Below are 13440 nucleotides of genomic sequence, written 5' to 3' on the forward strand. Positions count from 1 at the left end.
CATCCTATAGTGTTGTTATTGAAGTATATAATGATCTCCTGGTCCTGCTCATTTCACTCAGCATCAGTTCCTGTAAGTCTCTCCAGGCCTTTCTGAAATCATGCTGTTGGTCATTTCTTACAGAACAATAATATTCCATACTATTCATGTACCACAATTTATTCAGCCATTCTCCAATTGATGGGCATCCACGTAGTTTCCAGTTTCTGGCCACTACAAAAAGGGCTGCCACAAACATTTTGGCACACACAGGTCTCTTTCCCTTCTTTAAGATCTCTTTGGGATATAAGCCCAATAGTAATACTGCTGGGTTAAAGGGTATGCACAGTTTGATAACTTTTTGAGCATAGTGCCAAATTGCTCTCCAGAATGGCTGGATGTGTTCTCAATTCCACCAACAATGTACCAGTGTCCCTGTTTTCCCATATCCCCTCCAACGTTGCGCATTATCTTTCCCTGTCATTCTAGCCAATCTGACAGATGTGTAGTGGCATCTCAGAGTTGTCTTAATGTTTTTCATATGGCTAGAAATAGTTTCAATTTCTTCATCTGAGAATTTTCTGTTCATATCATTTGATCATTTATCAATTGGAGAATAGTATCATTTCTTTATCAGTGAGTGAGGGAGAGATAAAGGGAGAAAATTTGGAACTTAAAATCAAAAATAATTTTCTTTTTCCCAAGGCATTTAGAGTTTTGTGTAATGTTCTCTGTTGGTTCTGTTTTCTTGGGGTCTCTGGGAGCAGCCTTCTTTTCAGTTCAGTAATCACCACAAGAGTACAGCCAGGTGTTAAATTCCAAATCCTTTATTGTCTCCTTCAAAATCCTATCTCCTTCATTGGAGCCCGGTTCGCTTTCTTAGAGGACTATCTCTCTCCTTGGATCTGAGAGCTTGCCTGTCTTCTCTGCCCTCTAAATCTCTCCGAATACAAAGGTTTGTGCTTCAGCCTCTAGCTACCATAAAGGTGCATGATGGAATGAATCTGTCTCACAAAGCTTCTAGTGCTCTGTCTTCTCTGGCCCTGAGAGCTTCTCCTCTGTGGCTCTCAGTCCTGCTTATATGTTCCTGAATAAGAAATTAAAATTTCATATTAGAATTGTAAGCTCACTCAAATCTAACAGGCCTGAGCTTCTAAATTATGGGAATTTGACCATTCCAGGAACTCTACATGTCCTTGACAATAGATACCAGGAACTAGCCATTCCTGGGAATGTCTATGCTTAGAGCGGTTGGCTTCCTCCCTGAGCCTATACAATTGATAAGGAAATACGTCAAAGTATAGACAATATAGAATGGGTCAAAACACCAGATGGTCACTTATTTTTATATATGTCAAGATGATATATGGAGTAAGTCAAAACACTAGAAGGTCACGTATTTCTATACATGTATCCGTGCCAGACTTCCTGGCTGAAAGCCCTCTTTGTTTAAGAGAGGTATATAAGATTGAGAATCTTACATCTCCACTGAGTCGCATCCGTGGGGAGGACGCTTCGCCCGGAAAAATCCTTGCACAATTCAAGTTGATTGAGGCTGAAACGGGACTCCCAGCCATTTGAGTTTTTTGAGGTTCCCTTGAATTGGTGATGTATTCTCTTCCTCTATCTGCTATAATTGTCATGTTGTTAATTGTTCTTGTTTCTATTTGTTTTGTTGGGTAAATCTAAATTGTCTGTACCTTGTCTTGTTTGATTAAAACTTTTTACTTTTACTTTTTAATTGAGCTTGAGATCGTCATTTATAGGAGCGAATCAGAACTTTTCTTTAATATCATAATACATAAATTGGCGTAGTCGGCAGGATTCACTGTATAAATGCCTCTCTTTAAGAAAATTCAAGCTCTGTGTCTGTCTGTGTATGTTTGTCTGCTTTGAACTTTTTTTTTGTTGCTGTTGTTCTTGTTGTTCTGTGTTAAAAGTTAGCAAGCTCATAAGATAAGAACAGCTTCTGTGTTACAGGCTTAGAAAAATATCAGGCTGAATTGGGGAAATTGGAATTCATTCAGAATAGTAATTCTTTCAGAGTGGTCTTAAGTCATGAAATATCTAGGCATTCCCTGTGAAGGCAGAGAAATGCAGTAAAATGGGCTTTGAAGTTTAGAGAAGCTCTGTTTGGATTCTGGGAGGGAAGAATGTTCAAGGTGAAACAAACTTCTCTCTGGCAGCGGGAGTCCTAGGAAAAGCCTCTAGTTTGTTTTAGTGATTTAAGAGCTTTGTTAAGTTTTAAAAAAACAAAGATTAAGAAATTTGGGAATTGATTATTTTAATGTTACTTAATATAAAAATTGTTTGTGATTTTAAACTTTTTAATCTGTTGTACCAATTTATAAGTAAAAGAAAAAAAAACTTGACTATTTTAAACTGGTGGGGAAGTTTTATCTGAAAAGCAGATTTTCAAAGTCTGCTAAAGAGGAGTCAAAGCAATACAATCTTATCTGCTTAATACCACCTGGGAAGCTTCTTACTTGAAGTGCCTTGAAGCACTCAGGCAGAAGAAAGAAAGAAAAAGAAAAACTATTTGGTTTGCTTCTGAAACATTGGGTAATTTGTTATCATTATGGGTTATGAATCTTGAAGTTTAAAAAAAAAGGTGATTAAAGAAAAGGGACAAGGGAGATTGATTTACAAAAGCAATTAATAGTTTAAATGAAGTCAGAAGAGTTATTGGTTTGGAAGTGTTAGGTTTAAGTAAGTAAGCATTGGGAAGAGAGAGACAGAGAGATGGGACAGGAGAATGAAGGTGATTTAAGAAGGATTGATTAGTGGGAGCAAAAGATTTCAAGAAGAAATCAGTGGGGAAAAGAAGGAACTAGTTGGAAAGGGGAGTCACGGAGAGATGACTGTGAGACAAGATGTGTTTTTACAGGGGGAGAACAGCAGTAGGAAGCTGTAGCTGTTTTTGGTTGAAGAAAGCAAACTGATAAAGGGGTCAAGCTGCTCTTACAAGATGTTAATTTATTGAACATTTGTTTCCTTAGATATTTAATGGTTTTTGTGTTTAAAGAATATGATCAGAAATGTGATATATAGTCTGAAAGGGTTATTTATTTAAAAAAATGTTTAATTGATGTTTTTAAGAACTTTTCAGATTCTTTTGTGTGAAAATAGAAGTTTTAATTAATTGTATTGATTCCAATTGTTTAAAGGGACTCCAAGTATAATGGTTCTTGCCTTTGTCCTTTTGAAAATGTTTTTGTTATGGCAATATGTGGTTTGGGATTTTTCTGTGTATTGGGTATTTTAAAAGCAAAATAATTGGTATAATGTTCAACTTGTGAAACATCTACTTGGGTATGTAAGAATTGTGTGAACATTCTGGGATAAATTTCTTATTGTTAAAAGTCTTACAAAATGTAGATGATATTTTTGTGACAGGAAGAAGGGGAGTGACCTTGTCCAAGTCACTATCAGTTTGTTAAATTATTTAGGAGCACAGGGACTGAGAATTTCTTAAGACAAATTGCAATTTGTGAAACATGAGGTAAAATATTTAGGCCATTTTATAAGCTTAGGAAAAAAAGAAACTAGATCCTGTATAGGTGGAGGGGATTCTTCAAATTACTAAGCCTAGAACAAAAAAGAGTCTGCAGAGATCTCTAGGATTGGTGGAGTATTGTAGAACCTGGATTGATGAATATGCATTATTAACTAAGACTTTATTAAGTCATTTGTTGGAAGAGAAGCCTGATATAGTTCAATATGTAAATACAGTAAACAATGTGGTTTTAGGGGTATTATCACAATTAAAGCGAGGCCAGCCACAGCACTTTTGGTAGAAGAAAAGTGAGAAATTAACCTTTGGGGGAGTTTAATAGTGAGTGTCCTGCACCAGGTTCAATCAATTCTGAATCAAAGAGGCCAGGAGGTGGCTAATTGATTCAAGGATTTTAAAATATGAAGCAATACTATTGGAAAGAGATGATTTGGCACTCTCACCAGATCATAACTTTAATCCAGCCATGTTCTTATCTGCTTCCCCTGGGGAACATGTGTTCCCTTGAACATGATTGTCCAAATGTGATTGATTAGCAAACTAAGATTAGGGAAGATTTGTAGGAGGTCCCTTTGTTAAAAGGTACTGAATAGTTCATAGATGGTTCTTCACAAATAGTTAATGAAAAAAAAAATGGTTATGCTATTGTTGATGGGGAAGATTTGACTCTGGTTCAAGCTGGATTCTTGCCAAAAGAGTGGTCAGCTCAAAATTTGTGAATGATATGCATTAAATCAAGCCCTAAAATTGCTTGAAGGACTGATTCAAAATATGCTTGGGGAATTGTTCATATATTTGGGAAATATGGGAAGAAAGGGGAATGGTAAACAGTAAAGGAAAGGGATTGGCACACAGGGCATTGGTCACTGAAATTTTGACTAATCTTATGTTACCTAAGAATGCTGCAGTGATTCATGTGCAGGGGCACCAAAGAGGAGATTCATTTGACATAAGGAGAAACTGCTTTGCAGATGAGGAGGTGAAACAGCCTGGAGAAGAGGAATCTGTAAGTACGGAGGAGGTGATGGTGCTAATTCTGGCATTTCTGCCTCCAGTGCCTCCACCTTCCCTTACCCCAGAAGAGAAGCAGGAAATCTAAAAGCCTTGGCGCTCAGAAGGATAAAAGAGGGGCACTGGCTCCTCCCTAATGGCAGAGAGGTACTGACCATAGCAGGTATGAGACATGTACCCCAACATTTACATCAGGGCAGTCATTGGGGTGTCCGAGACCTGTGTGATGTGGTGCTGACTAGGTCTGTGGCATTGGCTTATACAGAATGGCAGACAACTGGTCAGCGGGTGTCCTGTTTGCCAGAGGATGAATAGGACGGCCCAATGACAAGCCTAAAAGGAAGAAGGCCTCCTGGTATCAGGCCTTTCCAAAGCATACAGGTGGACTTTACCGAGCTGCTGTCAGTGGGGCGTCTCAAATAGTTGTTGGTCGTAGTGGACCATCTGACCCTATGGGTGGAGGCCATTCCCCTTGTCTGGGCAACAGCCTCAGTAATTGTAAAAGTACTTCTTGAGCATATCATTCCAGGGTATGGGATGGTGGAGCAGGCAGATTTAGGCCAAGGCACCTGTTTCACAGCTAAGATCCTCCAATCTGTGGCCCAAGCTCTAGAAATATGATGGGACTTACACGCCCTATAGCATCCTCCCTCATCATGTAAAGTGGAAAGGATGGATAAGGAAATTAAACAGCAACTGACTGAATTGGCATTAGAGACACAATTGCCCTGGACCAAGTGCCTTCCCCTTGCCTTATTAAGAATTAAAACAAAACCCCTGAAGAGATGTGGAATTGTCACCTTATGAATTATTGTATGGTCACCCTTATCCAAAAGGGATTCAAAATTCTTCCTTGTATCCAATATTTGAAACCAAGGATTTGTTTTTAAGGAAATATGTTATGTCTTTACTGTAACATCTGAAAACTTTACAACTAAACAGGCTTATTGCTCAGACTCCTCCCTTAGGGTTTCAACAGTGCATGAGTTCTAGCTTGGAGACGGGGTCCTGGTTCAGACATGGAAGGAGGACAAGCTGACCCTGAGATGGAAAGGACTGTTCCAGATCCTCTTGACATCAGATACAGCAGTGCTACACAGGAAAGAGAGTGGACTCAGCACATCGGAATTAAAGGACTGGTGGACTCCGAGGTGTGGACTTCCCAACTGAATGCAGAGAACAAGCTGAGACCAACATTGAAAAACAACTGATGGACTGTGCATGTAAAATCTTGATAGCGGTATTGAAGGCTCACTATTAGATAAAATATCTATTACTGACACCTCCCCCTCCTACAAAACATCCTCCATCAATCATAAGAGTTCCTAAAACTTGTACCAGTAATGTAACTTTTTCTCCTCTGATGAATTGTGTTAGAAAGAAAAGAACCTGGTATGATGCCCTATTTGGTGGTGCTGGAACTGGTTTGGGTATAGTTAATTCAATAGAGCTTGAGACCTTGGCCAGCAGACTGCGCAGTGCTGGGCAAGATGTTTCTCAAGCTTTGACTGTAAATGCTCAACAGTTGCCCACAAAGATCCTACCCCACCAAAATAAGTTAAAATGTCAAGGCCAATTCTTACAAGTTTTTTAATGATAGTATTATTACTAGTTTGGGTTTTACTGGAAATATGAGTAATTTATTTAAGTGGACCAAATGCCCTTTACAAAATATGTATACCTTGATACAAAAAGAAAATGCTCAGAGATTGTTGCAATGTGGGATTATGTGTTTAATTTACCAGAACCATGGAAAAAAAGAATGACCTGAAAATGCTATGTGTACTTCTTTTTGGTGGACTGGAACTATTGTGTATTGTCAAGTTAAGATATGGGCTGTTATGTGTCAATTTCATGTGCTACCTTTTGTCTTACCTAATTACTTTGCTTTACTCATATATATGGAAACTGTATGGAAACTGTATGGAAACTGCATAGATTTGAATAATGTAACCCACACTTTGTCCGACTGTACTGCAACTGATATGGGGATTGTTTGTGGGATGATGTTTCAGCAGATGGAACCCTGCCTTCTCTCACATTCATCCAATTTGTGTGATTTAACATTGTATCCTGTGAATAACTTCTCCATGATATATGAGGTATCTTCGCAACATAGCTTCTAATAACCTGGGTACCCAAGCTTCTTCCTTTACCCCATGTCTCCTTGTCACTACAACCTCTTGTGGATATCCTGAACAAGTTTTTAGTTATGAAGAAACTGTTAGAGTCTAATCAGCGCGTGTTAAATGAACATCGAATACAGACTCTTAGAGCTGCAGGACAACTTATCGAGGCCTCTCATTTAGTGACATCAGATACTAATCATCATTGGTATGGCTTCTTATTTAGATCAGGTAGCGCTACCATTTATTTTAATAGTTTAGCCATACCCATATTGTTGTTATTGTTCTTTTTTGTAATACTGTATGTGTAATTGCTATATGTATCGGAAGATGAAAACAATTTATTCTAATTTCACCCCACTAGCTCAGTCCTCTTATTGTTTTCGTGATCTTAAGGCCAAATGAATAAGAAATTAAAATTTCATATTAGAATTGTAAGCTCACTCAAATCTAACAGGCCTGAGCTTCTAAATTATGGGAATTTGACCATTCCATGAACTCTATATGTCCTTGACAATAGATACTAGGAACTAGCCATTCCTGGGAATGTCTATGCTTAGGGCGGTTGGCTTCCTCCCTGAGCCTATACAATTGATAAGGAAATACGCCAAGGTATAGACAATATAGAATGGGTCAAAATACCAGATGGTCATGTATTTTTATAGATGTCAAGATAATATATGGAGTAAGTCAAAACACTAGAAGGTCACGAATTTCTACACATGTATACGTGCCAGACTTCTTGGCTGAAAGCTCTCTTTGTTTAAGAGAGGTATATAAGATTGAGAATCTTACATCTCCACTGAGTCTCATCCGTGGGGAGGACGCTTCGCCCGGAAAAATCTTTGCACAATTCAAGTTGATTGAGGCTGAAACGGGACTCCCAGCCATTTGAGTTTTTTGAGGTTCCCTTGAATTGGTGATGTATTATCTTCCTCTATCTGCTATAATTGTCATGTTGTTAATTGTTCTTGTTTCTATTTGTTTTGTTGTGTAAATCTAAATTGTCTGTACCTTGTCTTGTTTGATTAAAACTTTTTACTTTTACTTTTTAATTGAGCTTGAGATCGTCATTTATAGGAGCGAATCAGAACTTTTATATCATAATACAAAAGCAAGTCACCAAAACCATTTGGTATTGGCTAAGAAATAGACCAGTTGATCAGTGGAATAGTTTAGGTTCAGAGGGCAAGATAGTGAAAAAAAATAGCAATCTAGTGTTTGACAAACCCAAACATCCCAACTTTTGGTATAAGAATTCATTATTTGACAAAAACTGCTGGGAAAACTGGAAATTAATATGGCAGAGACTAGGCATGGACCCACATTTAACACCACATACTAAGATAAGATCAAAATGGGTCCAAGATTTAGGCGTAAAGAACGAAATCATAAATAAATTGGAAGAACATGGGATAGTCTGCCTCTCAGACTTGTGGAGGAGGAAGGAGTTTGTGTCCAAGGGAGAACTAGAGACCATTATTGATAATAAAATAGAACATTTTGATTACACCAAATTAAAAAGTTTCTGCACAAACAAAACTAATGCAAACAAGATTAGAAGGGAAGTAACAAATTGGGAAAACATTTTTACAGTTAAAGGTTCTGATAAAGGCCTCATCTCCAAAATATACAGAGAATTGACTTTAATTTATAAGAAGTGAAGCCATTCTCCAATTGATAAATGGTCAAAGGATATGAACAGACAATTTTAAGATGATGAAATTGAAATTATTTCCACTCATATGAAAGAGTGTTCCAAATCACTATTGATCAGAGAAAATGCAAATTAAGAGAACTCTGAGATATCATTACACACCTGTCAGATTGGCTAAGATGACAGGAACAAAGAATGATGAATGTTGGAGGGGATGTGGGAAAACTGGGACACTAATACATTGTTGGTGGAGTTGTGAAAGAATCCAACCATTCTGGAGAGAAATCTGGAATTATGCCCCCCAAAGTTATCAAAATGTGCATACCCTTTGACCCAGCCATACTACTACTGGACTTATACCCCAAGGTACTACTAAAGAAGGGAAAGGGACCTGTATGTGCCAAAATGTTTGTGGCAGCCCTTTTTGTGGTGGCTAGAAACTGGAAAATGAATGGATGTCCATCCATTGGAGAATGGTTGGGCAAATTATGGTATATGAATGTTATGGAATATTATTGTTCTGTAAGAAATGACCAAGAGGAGGAATACAGAGAGGCTTGGAGAGACTAACATCAACTGATGCTGAGTGAAACGAGCAGAACCAGAAGATCATTATACACTTCAACAATGATACTGTATGAGGATGTCTTCTGATGGAAGTGGATATCTTCAACATAGAGAAGAGCTAATCCAATTCCAATTGATCAATGATGGACAGAATCAGCTATATCCAGGAAAGGGACACTGGGAAATGAGTATAAACTGTGAGCACTGTTTGTTTTGTTTTGCTTTGTTTTGTTTTTCTTCCCAGATTATTTTTAGCTTCCCAATACAATTCTTCCTTTGCAACAACCACAAAAAATTCGGTTCTACACATATGTAGGATATATTATAAAATATTTAATATGTATGGGAATGCCTGCCATCTAGGGGTGGGGGTGGAGGGAAAGAGGGGAAAAATTTGGAACAGTGCAAGGGATAATGTTGTAAAAAATTACCTATGAATATGTACTGTCAAAGAAAATGTTATAATTATAAAAATTAAAAAGAAATAAAGAAAGAGAAGGACTCGCCCTGCCTGGCTGCAGATGGTCCAGCCCGCCCCTCCAGCCCCAGCTCAGCCACAGGTGCCGCCGCCATGTCCTAGTCAAGGCGTGAAGAAATGAGAGCCAGGGGACAGAATGCGGAGGAAGAATTCCGTTCACTTCCTTCGGCTCCCAGTTTGTGGGGGGACATTTGGAAGACGTGGGAGATGCCCCGTTGTGCCCGGAACCCCTACCCACCCCCCAAACCCAGGAGAGGAAAGGCAATGGCAGTGACTACGCGGATGCGGCCAGTTCTGAGGACGGCGACGGCCGGCACCCCAGCAGCGGGGATCCCAGGGCCGATCGCAGCCACGGGGATCGCAGCGAGGCTGTCTCCAGTGTCCGCCATGGTGAGGATCGGGCGGGAGCGGCGGGAGAACTGGAGGAGGCCTCCAAAGCTGGGGAAGTTTCGGGGAGGGGGAGAGGGAAGGGTTCAATGGCTGGGCTCTTTTTCAACTTTGGGAAAGTCATTCCCCAGGATCCACAGGGAAGTGGCCTTCTTTGCTTTGAAAAGACGATGGTCGCCCCGGGAGGTTGTTCCCTTTTTGAGATCGCCAGCTTGTAAGTCTGCTCACCTGCTTAATCCCCCTCTTTGTCTCTTTCATAGACCAATCGCAAGAACGGAGAATGCCCCCTGGTGGCTGCCACCCTCACATTAAGGAGGAACACAGCTGCCAACTAGGTGCGGACCAGAGGGAGCTGGGAGGAAAGCGGGAGAGGGAAGTGAGACCCGAAGGCCGAGATCCGCGAGCATTCTTTCCCGGCTCCGATTAGCAGACTGGTGGCCGCGGCAGGATCCGGTCCGGCACGAAGCAGGGGCGCTGAAGGGCTTTCCGAGGGAGCGGTCCTTGCGCCTCCTTCCTCTCGGCGCTCTGTCCCAGCACGATCGCAAGATGGGGAAGCTGCCCTTCGACGTCCCGAGCTCGCAGCCGAGAGCCAGAGGTGCCACGGGAGCTGTTGCCGCAGGGCTGTATGGGAGGAGCGAGAGCGGGGTCCCAGCTGCTCTTCCTATCCGGACCTTGGCCCGTGTGAGTGGAGCTGGGGAAGGCCCGGGGCCACTTCCCGATGCCGGGAGCATTGCCCAAGGTGCCGTGCTGGGCAGAGATCCTAGAGCCTGCCAGACATCCAAGAACATGGGGCAAAATGCTGCACAAAACCGTCGTGCCCATCCAAGGCAGAAGGGAAGACGGGCCAACCGCGGAACTTGGCAGAAGTGCAGAGTCCTTGTGAATGGGATTTTGCCAGTTGCCTTGAGAGCTGGACCATATTTTCAGGCTTTTCCCTTCCCCTTTCATGCTTTGCTTTGCTTGCCACAAGAAGCCATTGCTCATCTGAGATGCCTCTGGGAGGGGAGGGGAGGAGAAAGAAGGGGAGTAAAAGGCAGAATGCTAGGGGAAATTATGCTCATGGACAAAAGCTAAACTTCAATAAAATTTCTTTGCAAAAACCCTCCTCGCTTGGTTCCTTGTACTCTTTTGCGAATTCTTGGTTTTATTCTGGCTAGGGATGGCCTTTGCCATCTGTGTCACTTCCACATACTAGAATGGGAGGGCGGGTGGTATGGGCAACCAAGGAATGACTATCCTGAAAGGATGGGGGAAGATAGGATTTTTGAGTAACTCCTTTCCCACGTGCCTGGCACAGGGAGTTCAGAGCTTCCCCAAAAGGACAATGCATTCAGTGAGGATCCAGCATTGACTGACCTCTTAACTACAGTCCACCTACTTTCCTCATCTAGCCAGTGCTGAGAAAGTTGCCCCTACCTCAGAAGGTTGCTTTGAAAAGCAACTAAAGCAGGTCTGAACCTTCTCTACAACATCGACGTTTATAATTCCCTAGAGTCCTGTGAGTGAAGTGATTTACCTAAAGGAGTGTTACCAGTCCAGTGAGCAGGCCTTGGACTCACTCCCTGATCCCTTCTCGCTGGCTGGCCATATTCCCTGAAGACAACTGGATACTTCTCCATTGAGGGGTAATCATGGGAGATTGCACATGTCTTTAAATGGGATGGCTCATTAGTCCCCACCAGGAGTCTCACAACTCTGAATTATTACTTGATAGCAATTAGCCCCTTAAAGTTCATTGATATTTAAAATAGTTATTTAATGAGGTTTCTTAACAAGAATAGTTGGTACCCACATTCCTCCTGTGAGCTAATAACAACAAGCTCCAACATTAAAAGAGTTCATGTTTAAATTCTCTTAACATCAGTTTTTGTTTTCTTTCAATTTAGACACTCCAGTTTACATTATTTGCGAGAATTCTACCATGTATAATAAGTAAATGACTAAATCTGTTTCATAAGTACAGTCTTTTTGCCAATCTCTTGGTGTTATGATGCATAAAAAGACTTTAATTTTTTCAAGGACATCCCCGCAGAGATCAAGTTAAAAGACATGACCTAGGAAGAAGAGAATGAAGTGGACCAAAATGTTGGCCATCAAATGAGGAATTTTCTTGACCATAATAACTCCTAAGCACCAGTGTCAGTGGAAACTTACACTGCCAGCCATTGGAGGATGGATTTCATTATTTTCTTGTCTCAGAATTTTGGACTCAAATAAGAAAGTTCTTAATTCAAATCCTCTTGGATTATGTAATAGCTATGTGCATCTAGTTGCACAATGGATAGACTTTTGGGCCTAAAGAGATTAAAAAAACAAACAATAAAAACTCTAATTTTCTGTGTGATCTTGGGCAAGTCAATTAATTTCTCTCAGCTACAATTTCTTAAATAGTAAAAGGAAGATTAATAATAACAATAAATCTCTCAACATACTTCTAAAGGTCAAATGCTGTATTTTAGAGCTCTTAGAAAACGTGTGGCACATAGTAAGCACAAAAAAAAAGTATCCTTTCTTCCCTTTATCTTGTTTCATTTTGGACATCAGTTTACTTTCAAAAAAAGGGTATGAGATGTCCAAGACTCCATACCTATGGGAATCTGAAGAGCTCTACTAGTGTTCTTATCTGGTCAGAAAGAGCAGACATGGCTCCGCTATTAACAGTTATTGCCTTGTCCTGCCTCTTACAGCTAAAATTTGGAGAGGAGATCAGGCCCTGACCTGACAGCTATTGCAGGGAGCTCTCCAATGTCTGGAATCCTTACAGTAGGTGTTGTAGATGTGAAATAACAGGGTAGTGTTAGGGAACAGTCGAAGGTCTCTGTTGATTTCCTCCATGGCAAACATCAAGGCCGGAACCTGCTGGTAATTTTTGGGCAGCCACCTGCAGGAGTGGGGAGCAGATCAGAAGCTAGCAACAAATTCCATAGAACTCATGGACTTTAAAGAGACTCATTCTAAGATGAGATTATAGGATCCAGAGGTCAGGCAGCCTGATATGTATCACATTGCCCCCCTCATTATTAGCCCTACTGAAAGATTGAGTGTAGATAATTACTGGGGGAATTCTTGGCAATGTCCCTAGCATGTAGTGAGCACATAACAAATGCTTATTGACTGACTCATCTCCTGTGAGATCTGAGGAACTGACCCAGAAATCAGCATGACTAACAAGGAGACTTTCTTAAAGAGCTAAAGTAGAATTTCAGCACAATGGGGCCCATTTTTAGAAAACAGCCTTCTGTTTCTCTTCAAGGAAACTGGTTAGAGAGCATTGACAAGGTTATGAAAAGCTTGTGATTTTAGGAGATCACTGAACTTTTAAAAACTGTGCAGGTCATATGTCCTTGTTTTTCTCTGGAAAAAGAATTGGATCTAGAGGAATGGGAATTAGTAGGGAGAGGAATTAAGTGAACACTACAATTCCAAACCAAACTTAATTTCCAAAGATACACTTCATACCTACAATTTCATCCAAGTGGCTTTAGTAATGTTAGATGGAAGAAAAAGATGAGACTATTGTAGGATTTTAAAACTTGCAGGAATTTATTGGATTTCTGGCACATGAACTAATGGACAATGGGCTTATGGACATGTATAAATTCTCAATTTATGATTATTTCATCATGTTATTTGTTACATCATTTCTAGCATGTGTTATAATACTATGCCTTCATGTAATTTCTGTAATTATAGGTAAAACCTCCCATATTGATGGATTTAG

The sequence above is a fragment of the Sminthopsis crassicaudata genome, chromosome 1 (genome assembly GCF_048593235.1).
Source record: "Sminthopsis crassicaudata isolate SCR6 chromosome 1, ASM4859323v1, whole genome shotgun sequence".
NCBI classification, from domain to species: domain Eukaryota; kingdom Metazoa; phylum Chordata; class Mammalia; order Dasyuromorphia; family Dasyuridae; genus Sminthopsis; species Sminthopsis crassicaudata.